Source organism: Triticum aestivum, chromosome 2B (genome assembly GCF_018294505.1).
Source record: "Triticum aestivum cultivar Chinese Spring chromosome 2B, IWGSC CS RefSeq v2.1, whole genome shotgun sequence".
Taxonomy (NCBI): Eukaryota; Viridiplantae; Streptophyta; class Magnoliopsida; order Poales; family Poaceae; genus Triticum; species Triticum aestivum.
In genome coordinates, this window is record NC_057798.1 from 438,343 (window position 1) to 454,616 (window position 16,274).

At 47.2% G+C, this 16,274-nt stretch overlaps 1 pseudogene; it reads right to left on the reverse strand.

Moving 5' to 3' along the window:
- LOC123045693 (bifunctional L-3-cyanoalanine synthase/cysteine synthase, mitochondrial-like) overlaps positions 1–5,188 on the reverse strand; it is a 30,152-nt pseudogene extending 24,964 nt beyond the window's left edge.
- Between the last annotated feature and the right edge of the window lie 11,086 nt (positions 5,189–16,274).

Below are 16,274 nucleotides of genomic sequence, written 5' to 3' on the forward strand. Positions count from 1 at the left end.
AAAGAAAAAAACTAATATAAAGCAAAAATATTCACAAAGAAACTAAATACGGCAAAAAAACTACTCAGAAATAAATAGAAGAAAAAAATAAAGCAGAAAAGAAATAACTATATAAAAAAATTACTCAAACATAAATAGAAAAAAATAAATAATGCAGAAAAGAAAAAAACTAATATAAAGCAAAAATATTCACAAAGAAACTAAATACGGCATAAAAACTACTCAGAAATAAATAAAAGAAAAAAAATAAAGCAGAAAATAAATAACTATATAAAAAAATTACTCAAAAATAAATAGAAGAAAATAAATAATGCAGAAAAGAAAAAAAATTTAAAAAAAATGTTGGGGCGCTGCCCGGTGAGCCTACCAGTCCTAGGGTGTGCAAATGCAGGCCCAGAAGGGCCAGGAGGCTCACCGGGCAGCGCGCCTTAGTTAGGCCCAGAAGCCTGCTATATAGAGGAGTTCGAAAGGGCAGCCGCGGCTGGGTTTATAAACCAGTGCGGTTGCCCTTCGCTCGGCGAGGTGGGACTAAACATAGCGCACCGCGGGTGGCAACGCACGGCCTTTAGTACCGGTTGGTGGCTCCAACCGGTACTAATGTGTGCCCTTTAGTACCGGTTGGAGCCACCAACCGGTACTAAAGGCCCTCGTTTCCCGCCGCCTTTAGTATCGGTTGGTGGCTCCAACCGGTAATAAAGGCTCCCCCTATATATATGGCACTTACGAAAAATCAGTTATCGTCGCCACTTCGTTCCACTTTTCTCGATCTCTCCGACGACGCCCTCGCCCTCGCCCTCGCCGGCCCCGCCGCTCGTCGCCCCCGCCGTCGCCCTCGCCGCCCCCGACGCTCGTCGTCGTCGTCGTCGCCGCCCCCGCCGCCCGTCGTCGTCGCCGCGCGCCCCCGGCCCGCCGCCCGTCTCGTTGCCATATATATCGCCGCCGCCGGCGATCTCGTCGCCGTCCCCGGCCGTCGCCGCCTGTCTCATCGCCGTCCCCGGCCCCCGCCGCCCGTCGTCGCTGCCTCGCGCCACCCGTACGCGCCCTATATACGTACACACGCATACACGTACACATACACACACACACACACTACACACACACACGCAGACACACACATACACACAGACACGTACACACAAACACACGCACACGTACACACAGACGTATATATATACACACACACACATATATTTTTTTTTACTTATTTTCTGTTTTCTATAAATAATGTTTAGATGAATTAGAACTATCTAGTTTATTTTTAGAATGTTAAAAATGTTATCATCGATGAATTAATATAATAACTTGTTTATTTTTAGTAAATATAATGCTTAATTAGTTGAACTAGTTGAATTAATATATAGAACTAGTTTATTTTTAGAAGATGCTTAGTTGAACTTGTTGAATTAATATATAGAACTAGTTTATTTTTAGTAAATGCCTAATTAGTTGAACTAGTTGAATTAATATAAGTAGTTTATTTTTAGTAAATGCTTAGTTGAACTAGTTGAATTAATAGATTTTTCTGTTAATAGATTTTTTTTCTGTTAATAGATTTTTTTCTGTTAATAGATTTTTTGGTGATATTATTATTGAATATGCATGTTTGGTGATATTATTGTTAATAGATTTTTTTGGTGATATTTAGATTGTGTAATTAATTTTGTTCATAGAATTTTTGTTCATAGTATTTAGAAAAAGGAAAAAAAGAAGAAGTAGTTTATATATAGTTGAACTAGCTAGTAGATTTAATAAACTAATTTATTTTACTATATATAGAAGTAGTTTGTTTTTAGTAAGTACTACTTATTTATTTATAGTAAGTGCTTAGTAGTTGAACTAGATAGTTGACTTAATTAATAAAACTAAATTATGAACGTAGGCCGGAAATGTCGTACTCATCGGACGACGAAAACCGCCCGGGGGAGTGCGACTGGTGCCACGACGACCGAGGTATCTGCGACAGGTTCATTGAGCTGGACGAAGATCGGCGCTTCAGCATTAAGCTCGAGGAGACCTGCGATGTTCATACGGTACGCAACGACGACAATAGTTTTTTTCGTAATTAAGCACGACTTCAACTATTTTAACGTGTATTTTTCATCTTTTCCAATTCGACTAGCTTATCCCATGCTTTGCAAGACGCTATGTCTTGGAGAGGATGGGTTTTGAAGACCATGAAAATTTCGAAACCAAAAAAATTATCCTAAGTACCGAACATGGTGTGGATTTTCAAGTAAAGCTGTACAATGCTCAGAGTGTAACCCATTTTGGTTGCAAAAATTGGGATGCATTTTGCAAGATGTATGGTCTTGATGAGGGTATGCTTGTCACCATGGATCTTGGTGATCCTACAATCGAGCAAGAGACACCTTCGATTTGGGTCTTTGTGGATACACCTCCAGTTCTTCCCTCATGTGAGCTAAACATAGTTATTAAGTAATTTATATTGTTTATTTCAAAATATAATGTTGACAACTTATCTCCATTGACAGCTTATTTTCATTCTTCAAAGAATGTGCGGAAGATGGTAGACAGAACGTACTACACTGAAGGCTCCGAATTAACTTATCAAGAGAAAAATCATCTGGTCGGATTTTGTACTGATCTTGAGAATTACAATATCTACAATCAAACTCCTCAACATTATGGTCAATACGTGCCACTAGTGCACGTGTTGAACTACGGTAACTACCATGGAGATACCCTGGTAAGATTATTTTTTACTATTACAACATCCGTGCATCTTTTTGCCCACTTCTAAAACTAGTACATCATTGCTAACTACAAAGTTATTATTATGTTTTTCAACAGATAATCCCGAATGATTGTGTGCCTCATCTGATGTATACGCGTGGTAGCCTTCATGTTTTGAACATACGACCAGGTCGTCCTACGAATCTCAACTGTCCATACCGGGTTTCTAAAAGAAGTGGAGACATAACAATCAAAGAATGGAAAAAATGTATGGACAGTCGTAAGGAGCTTCTTGGAAGCAATAAGCAGCGAAAGGCAAGAATTGGAGACAGGATGATCGCCATTCTTCATAATGGAGAGTCAGGGTCTATATTGTTTTATGCTATTTTACCTTAAGGGTGTTTAGGTCCTACCTGATACTGATGATCATGTGCTAAGAACAATTATGTAGGGTTGGGTTCGATGACTATATATGAGGATGATGATCGTATGACTTATTATTAATAACGAGTAGAAGTTGTATGATGATGCATGATTAGTAGGACTTGTTATTATATATATATGATGATGTAATGATGCAAAGCATGCATGAGCATGTTATATCTGCGGGTGCAATGAACATAGCAGCAGCGTTGATAAACAAAGCATGCATGATGTATGATGCATAACGTGTACAATGTGTAGTATCGTAAAATACCAGCAAACGAAAAAGAATTAAAATGGAAACACAAAATTAAATGAAAAAGAAATCATAAAACTAAAAATCCACCAAATCTTATAGTACCGGTTGGTGTTACCAACCGGTACTAAAGGGCTCCAGGCCCCCGGAGCTGGCTCGTGCCACGTGGTTGCCCTTTAGCACCGGTTCGTGCTGAACCGGTACTAAAGGGGGGGGGGGGGGCCTTTAGTGACCACAAATTAGTGCCGATTATGTAACCGACACTATAGGGCCTTACGAACCGGTGCTAATGCCCGATTCTGCACTAGTGATCATCCTCGAGAATATCCTTAGAGATAAACGGCAACATCTTGTGCAACTAACTCAGAGTCGCATCCATGAGTAGATATTGGTGGGGGCTTGGTATATATGGTGGCAACGGAGGCAGTTTGTGAAGGGTGAAGGTGTGGCGAGCCCACCGAAATCTGCCCTCTCCATACATGCAATAACGATGAACTTTGCTGGAGCAAAGAAGACTGCTGAGGTTCCTCAAGTTAAGTGGGCAAAACCAGAACAGAACGAGTATAAGGTGAACGTTGATGCATGTTTCATGGACAACGAAAGGGGAGCAACTGCGGCTATTCTTCGGGATCACCATGGGCAAGCACTTGCAAGCTCAACGACACTCTTCAGTCAGGTGCGAGATGCCCCTACTGCTGAAACAATGGCAATGTTGAACTGCTGAAACAATGGCTATGTGGATCAGCTGGGATGCTCAAATATCATGCTTGAATCGGATTGCTCGGAAGTCATTTCAACATGCAACAGAGAGATCTTTTTAGAAAAGGAGGATGACCCCCGGCCTCTGCATGAGCAACGGAGGATGCAACTATTTTATTAATTATTCACAAAGACATTACAAGATGATACATCAGATAGTCTGAAGACACCATCTTGGCAACATCGATCACTACTCCTATCCACTCGATGAAGGGGTGCCAATTGTCGAGTCGAATACCAAACAGATATAACACCAAAGCCTAACATCAAAAGCCGAAGGCCCCAACCAAGCCGCGTTGCTGGGTTTGGGGCACACACTATCCGGCACACTCTTAGAGCCCGTTGCCCGCCGTCTTCTACCGATCCATCTCTATAGAAGGTAGGCATTGACCTTGCCAGGCTTGCCCTCGACGCCACCACAACACTTGACAACGCCACCATCCTGCACGTATCCATCCACACGCGACCGCCGCCGAAACTCCGCAGCGCCATGCCACGAAGATCTGTTGTGGGCCTTGCGGTAGATGTAACACCGCTCCTCCTCTTGTTCCCTCCAGCCAATACTTACTCCAGAACGATGCCCCTAGGAGGGAGAACGATACCGAAGGCGCCGTCATTATCCATCAGAATAAAGTATGGCAGGGTTGTTTTGCTTTATGAGAAAAGTGGATCTGCTTCTTTGCATGGGGTTGGAGCCAAATTGATAACCGAGATGCCAATGCTTCATATATAAAGCCGATGTATCTAGTTAATAAGTTAGTCCAACAAGATTGAATGAGGAGAAGAACAAGACCCGACAGGATTGAATGAATACATAGGAGGCAGCTGGGGAGGGATGTGCCAAGGTTTCTTCACAGGTCCATCATGTGTGCTTCTGAAGATTTGATGCACACAAGCATATGTATTCGGTTCACCCTCATGTGAGCTAGTAGCCTAGTCGTACACTCGTACTCTTTACTACCTACCTAATGCAGTTGTGGATTTATCCGAGAGGGTGAGATGACTGACCTTGCCCGGGGTGATCAATCCCTTCTTCCCTGCATCTTCAATCATGGAGATTGCCGACCTGGATCATACAACATTCGTACATATTAATAAAAATTGGAAAAAGAGGCGGAGTTCTTCTTTCCTTCACAAAATCTGATGGAAAGTAAATAGGTTGGTGATTTTCTTATTTTATTTTACATGCTTGTTTTGGTTTCTCCATTGTAACTGAATGAGGTTCGTTTTTTGCTAGACGGTGTCGGAACCGGGCACAACAATATGAGAGTTAACTTTAGTTGGTCATGTTGGAAGGAAAAGCTGACATAGAGCTCTGTAGTGGGGCATCACCGACCTTGAGAGGTGGTGCAAGTGAGTGCATAGCCGTAAAAGTCAAAAGAGCGAGGAGCACTAAACATGTAGAGAAAACAATTCGTGGGTGTTTTGTGCAAAATATTTGCCTCCATGGCGTGCAGGTCAACCAAGATTAGTCGTGCGTAGGATCTGTGGCAACGTAGAATCCGAGCAGAGATATTATACCTCTAGCATACAGTACTCTGCGTGGGTAAGGCGAGGCAGTGCAGTGCAGAGTGAGTTGATGGTACAAGATTCCTGAAAATTGAAGTTGATATGATACGGATTGTGTGTATGCATTTGCATGGTGTATACATCAGCAGAAGAAAGGATAACGCAAATCACTTTACAAATGCAGCATGTCAAACGGTTGGTTGCATTGCAGCTATATATATTGATATCACACCAGCAATAATGCAAACTAGTGGCTGGGGCGCCACCTGGTGGCGCCTCTTGATGCGGGATTGTGCGCACTAATCAAGTTGTCGTGCTTGTTAACGTTCCTTTATGACAGTAGGCGGAATTGTGCGCTCTTATCTTGTAAATGGGGCGGCTAGTTGGGTTCCTAATCTAAGCTTGGTTATGCATGTTGGGCTCTTCACACATCCCAATATCCGGCGCTTACATTAGAGTGGCTGGTTGGGTCCTGATCTTTAGAAATGACTAATAGTCATAGATCTCAGCTAACAAGGCAAGAATAGTCACAACATGAAGAAATGACATCTGACATTCATATAAGAGACCTTTATTGCAGTCACAACATGAATTCAGAAATGACAGGCATAATTATAAGCCAAAAATTAATTACAAAGAGATTTTTTAGTGGCAATCATAGCAAGCAAAATGAGTTGAGCCCTTTGCTCCTACATACCTAAGAAGCATATGTAAAGCAAAATCATGGTCCATCTCACTGCACAGAGAGGAGCGACAGCCCTACAACAGCCAATAATACAATGATCCACCCTGGGACAATCTATATAGGAGAACCAAAATCACAATCAAATTATTACCCGAAGATAGCACAGAGTGACAGGATGCTTTATGCTCGAGTATATACACTCCCTTGCTCTAACAGTTTCACGAGCATTTGGTGAGCATGCTTGTAGCCCAAAAAGAAATCAAAGTGAAAGTGTAAAATACTTCTTGATATGGTTGTGACTTATGAATTGCAAGAATGTGGTTAGCATTTAGTAAACTCACTTGGATTTGTTCTGGACAATATTTTGTGCTTCCTTCCCTAACCGAAATCTAATGAAGGGAAAGAAAGAACACCAGTGCTAAAAGACTGAAATTCCTGCAATCTGAAAAGAACATAAGTATATATGAAACCTAATATGTGTGTGCCCATGTGAGACACATCGGTAAGAAGTGAGAACAGGTGCAGCATACAATTTCCCTCTGTGACGGATAAGCTTGTCTTAACATTCTTAGATTGCTTTGAAGCTTATATATTTTAGCTTTATAAGAGAATCATTCTTCTGTTCTAGAGATGCCTACAGAAAAAGATTAGTTAATGTGTATAAATCTAGAAACCATGAAATTATTGAAACAGTTAAGTACCCCAAAAAACGTTGCCGGTGTGCTCCACGCAAAGAAGCATACAAGGCTTATGTTATTTATTTATGCATTTATATTTGTTAATGTGGCACAATCAAAAAGTCTTACTAATTAATTTTAACTAAATATGTCCACACTACACTTTGAAGCATTCCAGCATTTAAATATATCATAATATAGAATGCGGAAGTTGAAATAGCCAGAGCATCTATTTTTGCAAATGAGAATTATTGACAGCCGGTCCTTCTGTATATAGATGAGATTACATTGCTCAATTTAGTCAAAAGAGGACATTACCATCTCTAAAAGACTCAACCCTATAAATAGAATAACTATTAACTTACAGTCTCAAGAACCGTAAAACATCCAGCTAGTTTGTAATGACCATGCTATCTGTACCCAATAAGTTTATTTATATAACCATTTAACCATTCCCAACGAATTGGCAGGGGTATAGAATGGAGTAAGCACAATAACCGCACTACTGATTTTCTCCATACACAGACATTTTGAAATGGAGTATCCTGAGGTAGGAGAGAGATAGTGAAATAGTTGGAATAATAATCATCTTAAATTGAAAATTAGGTATGAGATAAATGTTACTGATGGATTCATGTACCTAGGGTAGGGTCATAGGCCTGACCTAGATGTCCTACCCAAGGGCACCCTAAGAAGAGATCACCTTCCAGTCGACCAACGGGGAACTCACTCGACTGATCAGAAGGACTCGACCATGGAGATTCACTCGACCATGAAGATGCACTCGACCACCAGAAGGTCAGAAGGCACTCCGCACTGCAACGGCCTGTAATTGAATAAGACTTAATGATAGTTAAGGCACTTTATGCGGGGCGTTACCAGTAACGCCCCAGACTTAATGTACTTAAACCCCTTCATTACGTGGGCTGGCAGGGGTCCTGGCGCACTCTATATAAGCCACCCCCCTCCACAGGCAGAAGGGTTCCGACTCTTGTAACACATATACACATAATCCACTCGACCGCCTCAGGGCTCCGAGACGTAGGGCTTTTACTTCTTCCGAGAAGGGCCTGAACTCGTACATCGCCTGTGTTCACAACCTCTCCATAGCTAGGACCTTGCCTCTCCATACCTACCCCCCACTCTACTGTCAGACTTAGAACCACGACAGTTGGCGCCCACCGTGGGGCAGGTGTCTTAGCGATTTTGTGGAGAAGTTGCAGTATTTCCGAGTACTTTCGTCATGATGACTGCTGGAGTTTTGGTCGAGGGGCGCGAGATCCGTCTCGGCGCTCTCACCTTTATCGCCGACGACTCCGCGTGGCTCCAGGAGGCTCCACTCGACGTCGATGCGCTCCCCGTCCGCGGTGCGACGCATTTCCGTGCATGTGTCCGCGGCGTTCTGCTGCGGCAACCGTCGGCCCCTTATCGGTCGACTCCTTTATCGGCCACCCGTCCGGTCTCCCACCAGCGCAAGCGCTCTGGTCGGTCGAGGCTTCAGCGGTGGGTGAAGCATGCGGTGGCCCGCCAGTCGGCCATCGCGCAAGTTGCGGCAATCGAGCCCGACGAGTCTCTCTACGGCCTGTTCGATCTGTCGACTGGCTCCGTAGAGACTGCATCCGAATGCGACAGCAGTGACCCAGCGGCGGAAATTCTCATGGTCGACGGGCCCCGCAGCCCTCCCGGCTTCGCCCATGATGGCGGAGCGGGCGGTGGAGGTGACCCCGCACAGGACCACAAAGAGTACCAGCCCGAGACACTCGACTCTCTGCAGAGAGAAGAGCTTCGCCGCAGGAACATGGATGCCCTGCATACTCCCATCGTGGGAGGAACCCCCGAGGCTCGCGCCTTGGAGGAGGTACGTTTGGCCAATGTGGCTGAACGCGCTCGTCTGGAGAACCTTCAGCGAGCACTCGACGAGCGCGCGCGGCAACGAGTCCCCGAAGCCAGTCGACGTCGACTCTTCCCGCCGACTCAGGTATACCGCACGCCAATTCAGAATTTAGCAGCTGCAACCCGTATAGCAGAGTCCATCCAGCCTTCACAGTCGGAAGCTGGGAGAGGCTTGATGCAGATCAGAGATTTGCTCCGAGCAGCAGGGGACCAGAACTCAGCCGTGTCGCAGTCGCGCAACAGAATTCACAGTCGATCCGTCGCTGCGAATTCGGTTCAGTCGGCTCACAGTCCCAGATCGCCTCCGCGGCGAGAAGGGCGCGACAACCAGCGAGATCAGTATGGAGACCGACACGACCGGGATGACAGGCGTCGAGTACCCGTTTCTCCTCCGAGGGAAAGGTCTTACGCTCCTCGGCGGCAGGACGACAAGCGTCAGTTCAGTGCGGGGCGAAGAGTTCCAGTCGACCCCAGGGAACCAGGCTTCGACGCGCGATCCATTATCGTGCAAGGCTTGGTCGACCGGAGCAGAGCCCATCGAGGTGGACCCGAGAGAGATGTACCCACGAGCAGTCGAGTGCATGTTTCTGGTCCAGAGTGTTTTAGCAGGGCTATCAGAGCCGCAATGATTCCCCCCAATTTCAGGTTGGCAACAGGAGTCAGCAAATTCACTGGGGAGTCCAAGCCTGACACTTGGCTTGAGGATTACCGAGTGGCTGTTCAGATTGGTGGTGGGAATGACGAGGTGGCCATGAAGCATTTGCCCCTCATGCTGGAAGGTTCAGCCAGAGCGTGGTTGAATCAGTTACCTCCTAGCAGTATTTACACTTGGGAAGATTTGTCCCGAGTGTTCGTCAGAACTTTTGAAGGAACTTGCAAGCGACCAGCTGGTTTGACAGAGCTGCAAGTTTGTGTGCAGAAGACCAATGAGACTCTCAGGGAGTACATTCAGAGGTGGATCACTCTGCACCATACTGTGGAAAATGTGTCTGATCATCAAGCAGTTTGCGCCTTCAAAGATGGCGTCAAGAACAGGGAATTGAGTCTGAAGTTTGGTCGAACCGGGGACATGACCCTGAGTCGAATGATGGAGATTGCTACCAAGTACGCCAATGGCGAGGAAGAGGACCGACTCCGAAGTGGCAAGCATAAGCCAAGTCAGTCGGAGAAGGGAAATTCCAGTCGGAAACAGAAGCGGAAAGCCGAGCCAGCAGCTCCTGGAGAGGCCCTGGCCGTGACTCAGGGAAAGTTCAAAGGGAAGCCAAAAGGATCCTGGAATCCCAAGAAAGTAAAGGATAAAGAAGGAAACGACGTGATGGATATGCCATGCCACATCCACACGAAGAAAGATGAAGAGGGCAACATCATTTACCCAAAGCACACCACTCGCCAGTGTCGACTCCTGATCCAGCAGTTTCAGGGAAAACAGTCTAAGGACAAGGAGAAAGAGTCAGACAAGGCCGGAGACAAAGAGGACAGTGAGGAAGAATATCCGCATATCAACTCTACTCTGATGATCTTCGCGGATGTGGAAAGCAAGAGTCGACTGAAAGTCATTAACCGTGAGGTGAACATGGTTGCCCCAGCAAAACCAAGTTATCTGAGATGGTCCCAAACACCCATCACATTCGACCAATCTGATCACCCGACTCATATTGCCACCCCTGGGAGGCAAGCGTTGGTGGTCGATCCAGTTGTCGAAGGCACTCGACTGACGAAAGTGCTGATGGACGGTGGTAGTGGGCTGAACTTGTTGTATGCAGACACACTGAAAGGAATGGGCATCCCGATGTCCCGACTGAGCACCAGCAACATGAGTTTCCACGGAGTCATACCAGGGAAGAAAGCCGACTCACTCGGCCAAATAGCTCTGGACGTGGTTTTTGGCGACTCAAAGCATTTTCGCAAGGAAAAGTTGACCTTTGAGGTTGTGGATTTTCAGAGCGCGTACCACGCCATTTTGGGGAGGCCCGCCTATGCACGGTTCATGGCTCGACCATGTTACGTGTACCTCAAACTGAAAATGCCAGGTCCCAAAGGAGTGATCACTGTCACTGGCGATCGGAAAAAGGCAGAAGAGTGCTTTCAGAAGGGCTCGAAGATTGCCGATTCCCAGGTGACAGCGGTCGAGTTCGAAGAATACAAGCAGAACGCAGATCCGAGTGATTTGTTGCGATCCAAGAAACCAGCCACAGAATCTGCATTTCAGTCGTCTGGTGAGACGAAGCCTGTTCACATTCACCCGACCGACCCCAATGCAGCCCCGACCCACATCTCCACGACACTCGACCCGAAATAGGAAGAAGCGCTCATCCAGTTCCTCCGTGAGAACTGGGACATTTTTGCATGGAAGCCAGCTGACATGCCGGGTGTTCCCAGGGGACTGGCTGAGCACCGCCTCAGAGTCGACAAATCAGCAAAACCAGTCAAAGAGCATCTTCGGCGGTCCGCCGTCCAGAAGAGAAAAGCCATTGGTGAGGAAGTGGCTCGACTGTTGGCGGCAGGATTTATCCGAGAGATATACCACTCCGAGTGGCTCGCTAATGTCGTCATGGTTCCCAAAAAGGACAACTCACTCCGCATGTGCATTGACTTCAAGCATATCAATCGGGCCTGCCCGAAAGATCATTTTCCTCTCCCTCGCATAGATCAAATTGTTGACTCGACCGCGGGATGTGAGAGATTGTCTTTTCTAGACGCATATTCCGGGTATCATCAGATCCGTCTGTATGGACCCGACGAAATAAAAACAGCTTTCATCACTCCATTCGGGTGCTTCTGCTATATCACCATGCCATTCGGCCTCAAGAATGCCGGAGCCACATTTATGCGAATGATTCAGAAGTGTCTTCTCACTCAAATCAGTCGGAATGTGGAAGCGTATATGGATGATATCGTCGTTAAGTCGCGAAAAGGTTCCGACCTGATTACCGACCTCGCCGAAACATTTGCCAACCTCAGAAGGTATGATATCAAGCTCAATCCATCAAAGTGCACATTCGGAGTTCCTGGTGGAAAGTTACTCGGTTTTCTCGTTTCCGAGCGAGGGATCGACGCTAATCCAGAGAAGATCGGCACTATTCTCCGAATGAAACGCCCTGTGCGAGTGCACGATGTCCAGAAGCTTACTGGATGCTTGGCCGCATTAAGTCGATTCATCTCACGACTCGGTGAAAAGGCATTGCCACTTTACCGACTGATGAAGAAAGCAGACAAGTTCGAGTGGACTCCAGAAGCTGATGCAGCGTTTGCCGAGCTAAAAGCTCTGCTCTCCACCCAGCCGGTGCTTGCTGCTCCAGTCAGCAAAGAGCCTCTGTTGCTCTATATCGCAGCCACAGGACAAGTCGTCAGTACAGTACTTACGGTCGAGCGGGAAGAAGAAGGAAAAGCCTTTAAAGTTCAGCGCCCGGTGTATTATTTGTCTGAAGTCTTAACTCCGTCCAAGCAGAGATATCCTCATTATCAGAAGCTTGTGTATGGAATATACATGACCACGAAGAAGGTTGCTCATTATTTCTCTGATCATTCTGTCACAGTCGTCAGCGACGCCCCACTATCAGAGATTCTGCACAACAGAGATGCAACTGGTCGAGTGGCGAAATGGGCGATTGAACTTCTTCCCCTTGATATCAAGTTTGAGGCAAAGAAAGCCATTAAGTCCCAAGCAATAGCAGATTTCCTCGCCGAGTGGATTGAACAACAGCAGCCGACTGAAGTTCACTCGGAGCATTGGACCATGTTCTTCGATGGCTCTAAGATGCTGAATGGTTCTGGTGCTGGGGTTGTTCTAGTTTCCCCCAGAGGAGATAAGCTTAAGTATGTGCTCCAGATTCACTTTGATTCCTCCAACAATGAGGCAGAGTATGAGGCCCTTTTATATGGATTACGCATGGCCATCTCACTCGGCGTCCGTCGCCTGATGGTTTATGGCGATTCAGATTTAGTGGTCAACCAGGTGATGAAGGAGTGGGACGTGAGAAGCCCAGCCATGACTGGATACTGTAATGCAGTGAGGAAGCTGGAAAAGAAGTTCGAGGGGTTGGAGCTCCATCACATCCCCCGACTGAAAAATCAAGCAGCAGATGATCTGGCAAAGATAGGTTCCAAAAGAGAAGCCATTCCGAGTGGTGTGTTTTGGAGCATATACACACTCCGTCAGTTAAAGAGGATCCCTTTACAGAGGAAGCTCCACAGCCCAAGAGTGCCACAGATCCGACTGAGGTTGAGATCCCAGCGGTGGTCGATTTGGTCATGGAGGTCTTAGTGGTCATTCCCGACTGGACAGTTCCATACATCGCGTATATTCTAAGAAAAGAGCTCCCAGAGGATGAGGAAGAGGCTCGGCAGATCGTCCGTCGATCCAAAGCCTTTACCGTTATCAAAGGACAGCTGTATAGAGAAAGCCCGACTGGGGTTGGTCAAAAATGCGTAACGCCAGAAGAAGGTCGAATCATTCTCAATGATATCCACTCGGGGACCTGTGGTCACCATGCGTCCTCCCGGACCATTGTAGCCAAAGCATACCGAGCTGGATTTTACTGGCCAAGGGCGAATGAGATGGCAAAGGAAATAGTGGACAAGTGCGAAGGGTGTCAGTTCTACTCCAATATGTCACACAAGCCCGCGTCAGCTCTGAAGACCATTCCGCTCGTCTGGCCGTTCGCAGTATGGGGGTTGGACATGGTCGGTCCCTTGAGAACAGGTCGAAGTGGTTTCACGCACGTACTGGTCGCAGTCGACAAGTTCACGAAGTGGATTGAGGCTAAACCAATCAAGAATCTTGACGCCGGTACTGCAGTTACCTTCATCAGGGAGCTGACGTTCAGATATGGGGTCCCGCACAGCATCATTACGGATAATGGGTCGAACTTTGACTCGGAAGAATTCAAGGGTTTCTGCAACGCTCAAGGCACACGAGTCGACTACGCTTCGGTCGCTCATCCACAGTCGAATGGACAAGCGGAGCGAGCCAATGGCTTAATCCTCAAGGGTTTAAAACCCCGACTGATGCGTGATCTCAAGCACGCGGCTGGAGCATGGGTCGACGAACTCCCTTCGGTGCTTTGGGGTTTGCAGACCACACCCAATCGGTCGACCGGAAGAACTCCATTCTTTTTGGTCTATGGAGCTGAAGCAGTCTTGCCGAGTGATCTTCTTCACAACGCTCCTCGAGTTGAACTCTACAACGAAGCAGAAGCTGAGCAAGCACGTCAGGACGCAGTCGATCTTCTAGAGGAAGAAAGGGAGATGGCTCTGATCCGATCGACCATCTATCAACAGGACTTGCGTCGCTTTCACGCCAAAAATGTGAGGGGTCGAGCCTTCCAAGAAGGAGATCTAGTTCTCCGAGTGGATCAGCAGAAACGGCATAAGCTCGCTCCTTCTTGGGAAGGACCCTTCATCATTACCAAAGTTCTCCACAACGGGGCATACCGTCTCTACAACGTCGAACACAACATCGAAGAGCCCCGAGCTTGGAACGCGGATCTGCTCCGCCCGTTTTACACTTAAAGTTTTCCACTCGGATGAGTTGTAATAAAATACTTCTGTAGTTCATGGGTTCGAAATAATAGTGCCATAATTCTCCACAATTTTTGTCGCTCTTTCCCCCAGTGGGTGGCTTAGCCGCGAATCCGTTTCGCCTAAGTTATAAAAATCCTACCGAGTGGTAAGCCAGACTTCCACTCGGAGGCTTAGCCGCGAATCCGTTTCGCCTAAGTTATAAAAATCCTACCGAGTGGTAAGCCAGACTTCCACTCGGAGGCTTAGCCGCGAATCCGTTTCGCCTAAGTTATAAAAATCCTACCGAGTGAAGAGCAAACCTCTCACTCGGAGGCTTAGCTGCAGCCAGCGCTCGCCTAAGTTATAAAAATCCTACCGAGTGGAAGCCAGACTCTCACTCGGGGGCTTAGCTGCAGCCCAGTGCTCGCCTAAGTTATTAAAATCCTACCGAGTGAAGAGCAAACCTCTCACTCGGAGGCTTAGCTGCAGCCCAGTGCTCGCCTAAGTTATGAAAAATCCTACGAGTGAAGAGCAAACTCTCACTCGGGGGCTAGCTGCAGCCCAGCGCTCGCCTAAGTTATGAAAAAATCCTACCGAGTGAAGAGCAAACCTCTCACTCGGGGGCTTAGCTGCAGCCCAGCGCTCGCCTAAGTTATGAAAAATCCTACCGAGTGAAGAGCAAACCTCTCACTCGGGGGCTTAGCTGCAGCCCAGCGCTCGCCTAAGTTATGAAAAATCCTACCGAGTGAAGAGCAAACCTCTCACTCGGGGGCTTAGCTGCAGCCCAGCGCTCGCCTAAGTTATAAAAAATCCTACCGAGTGAAGAGCAAACCTCTCACTCGGGGGCTTAGCTGCAGCCCAGCGCTCGCCTAAGTTATAAAAAATCCTACCGAGTGAAGAGCAAACCTCTCACTCGGAGGCTTAGCTGCAGCCCAGCGCTCGCCTAAGTTATTAAAAAATCCTACCGAGTGAAGAGCAAACCTCTCACTCGGGGGCTTAGCTGCAGCCCAGCGCTCGCCTAAGTTATGAAAAATCCTACCGAGTGAAGAGCAAACCTCTCACTCGGGGGCTTAGCTGCAGCCCAGCGCTCGCCTAAGTTATAAAAAATCCTACCGAGTGAAGAGCAAACCTCTCACTCGGGGGCTTAGCTGCAGCCCAGCGCTCGCCTAAGTTATAAAAAATCCTACCGAGTGAAGAGCAAACCTCTCACTCGGAGGCTTAGCTGCAGCCCAGCGCTCGCCTAAGTTATGAAAAATCCTACCGAGTGAAGAGCAAACCTCTCACTCGGAGGCTTAGCTACAGCCCAGTGCTCGCCTAAGGAATGAGTCGATTGCGGTGGACATCTTGCTGTGAACCTGCAAAGAACAATCCGAGCCAAGAGCAGTCATATCCAAACATCAAATCCAAATTTAGGTCGATACCTAAAGGAACCGAGAGTGCTCAGGCATTAAGCCTGCTAAGGTTTATCGGTTACAGTTCCACTCGGCATACCGAGGCAAATTTAAAGTGTTGGGCTTAAAGAAAGTTTTTTACCCCTCCTGTGGAGGGCTGGAAGGAGCAACGAACTCATCGAGGTCGATCCCGTCTGCGATCCGGGTAGCAGCAGCGATGAAAGTTTCCATGAAGGACCTGAAGTCGTGTTTCTTGGTGTTGGCGACTCGGAGAGCCGCCAGCTTCTCCTCTCGCGCGTCCTTGCAGTGGACTCGGGCCAGACACAGAGCAACGTCTGCGCCACACCGGGCCGAGGACTTCTTCCACTCTTGCACACGGTCGGGGACCGCGTTTAGTCGAGCCATCAACGACTCGAGGTCATTCTGAAGTGTCGCCCCGGGCCAAAGCGTCGAGTCGATGCGAGAAGTGGCGGCCTTCAGCCTTG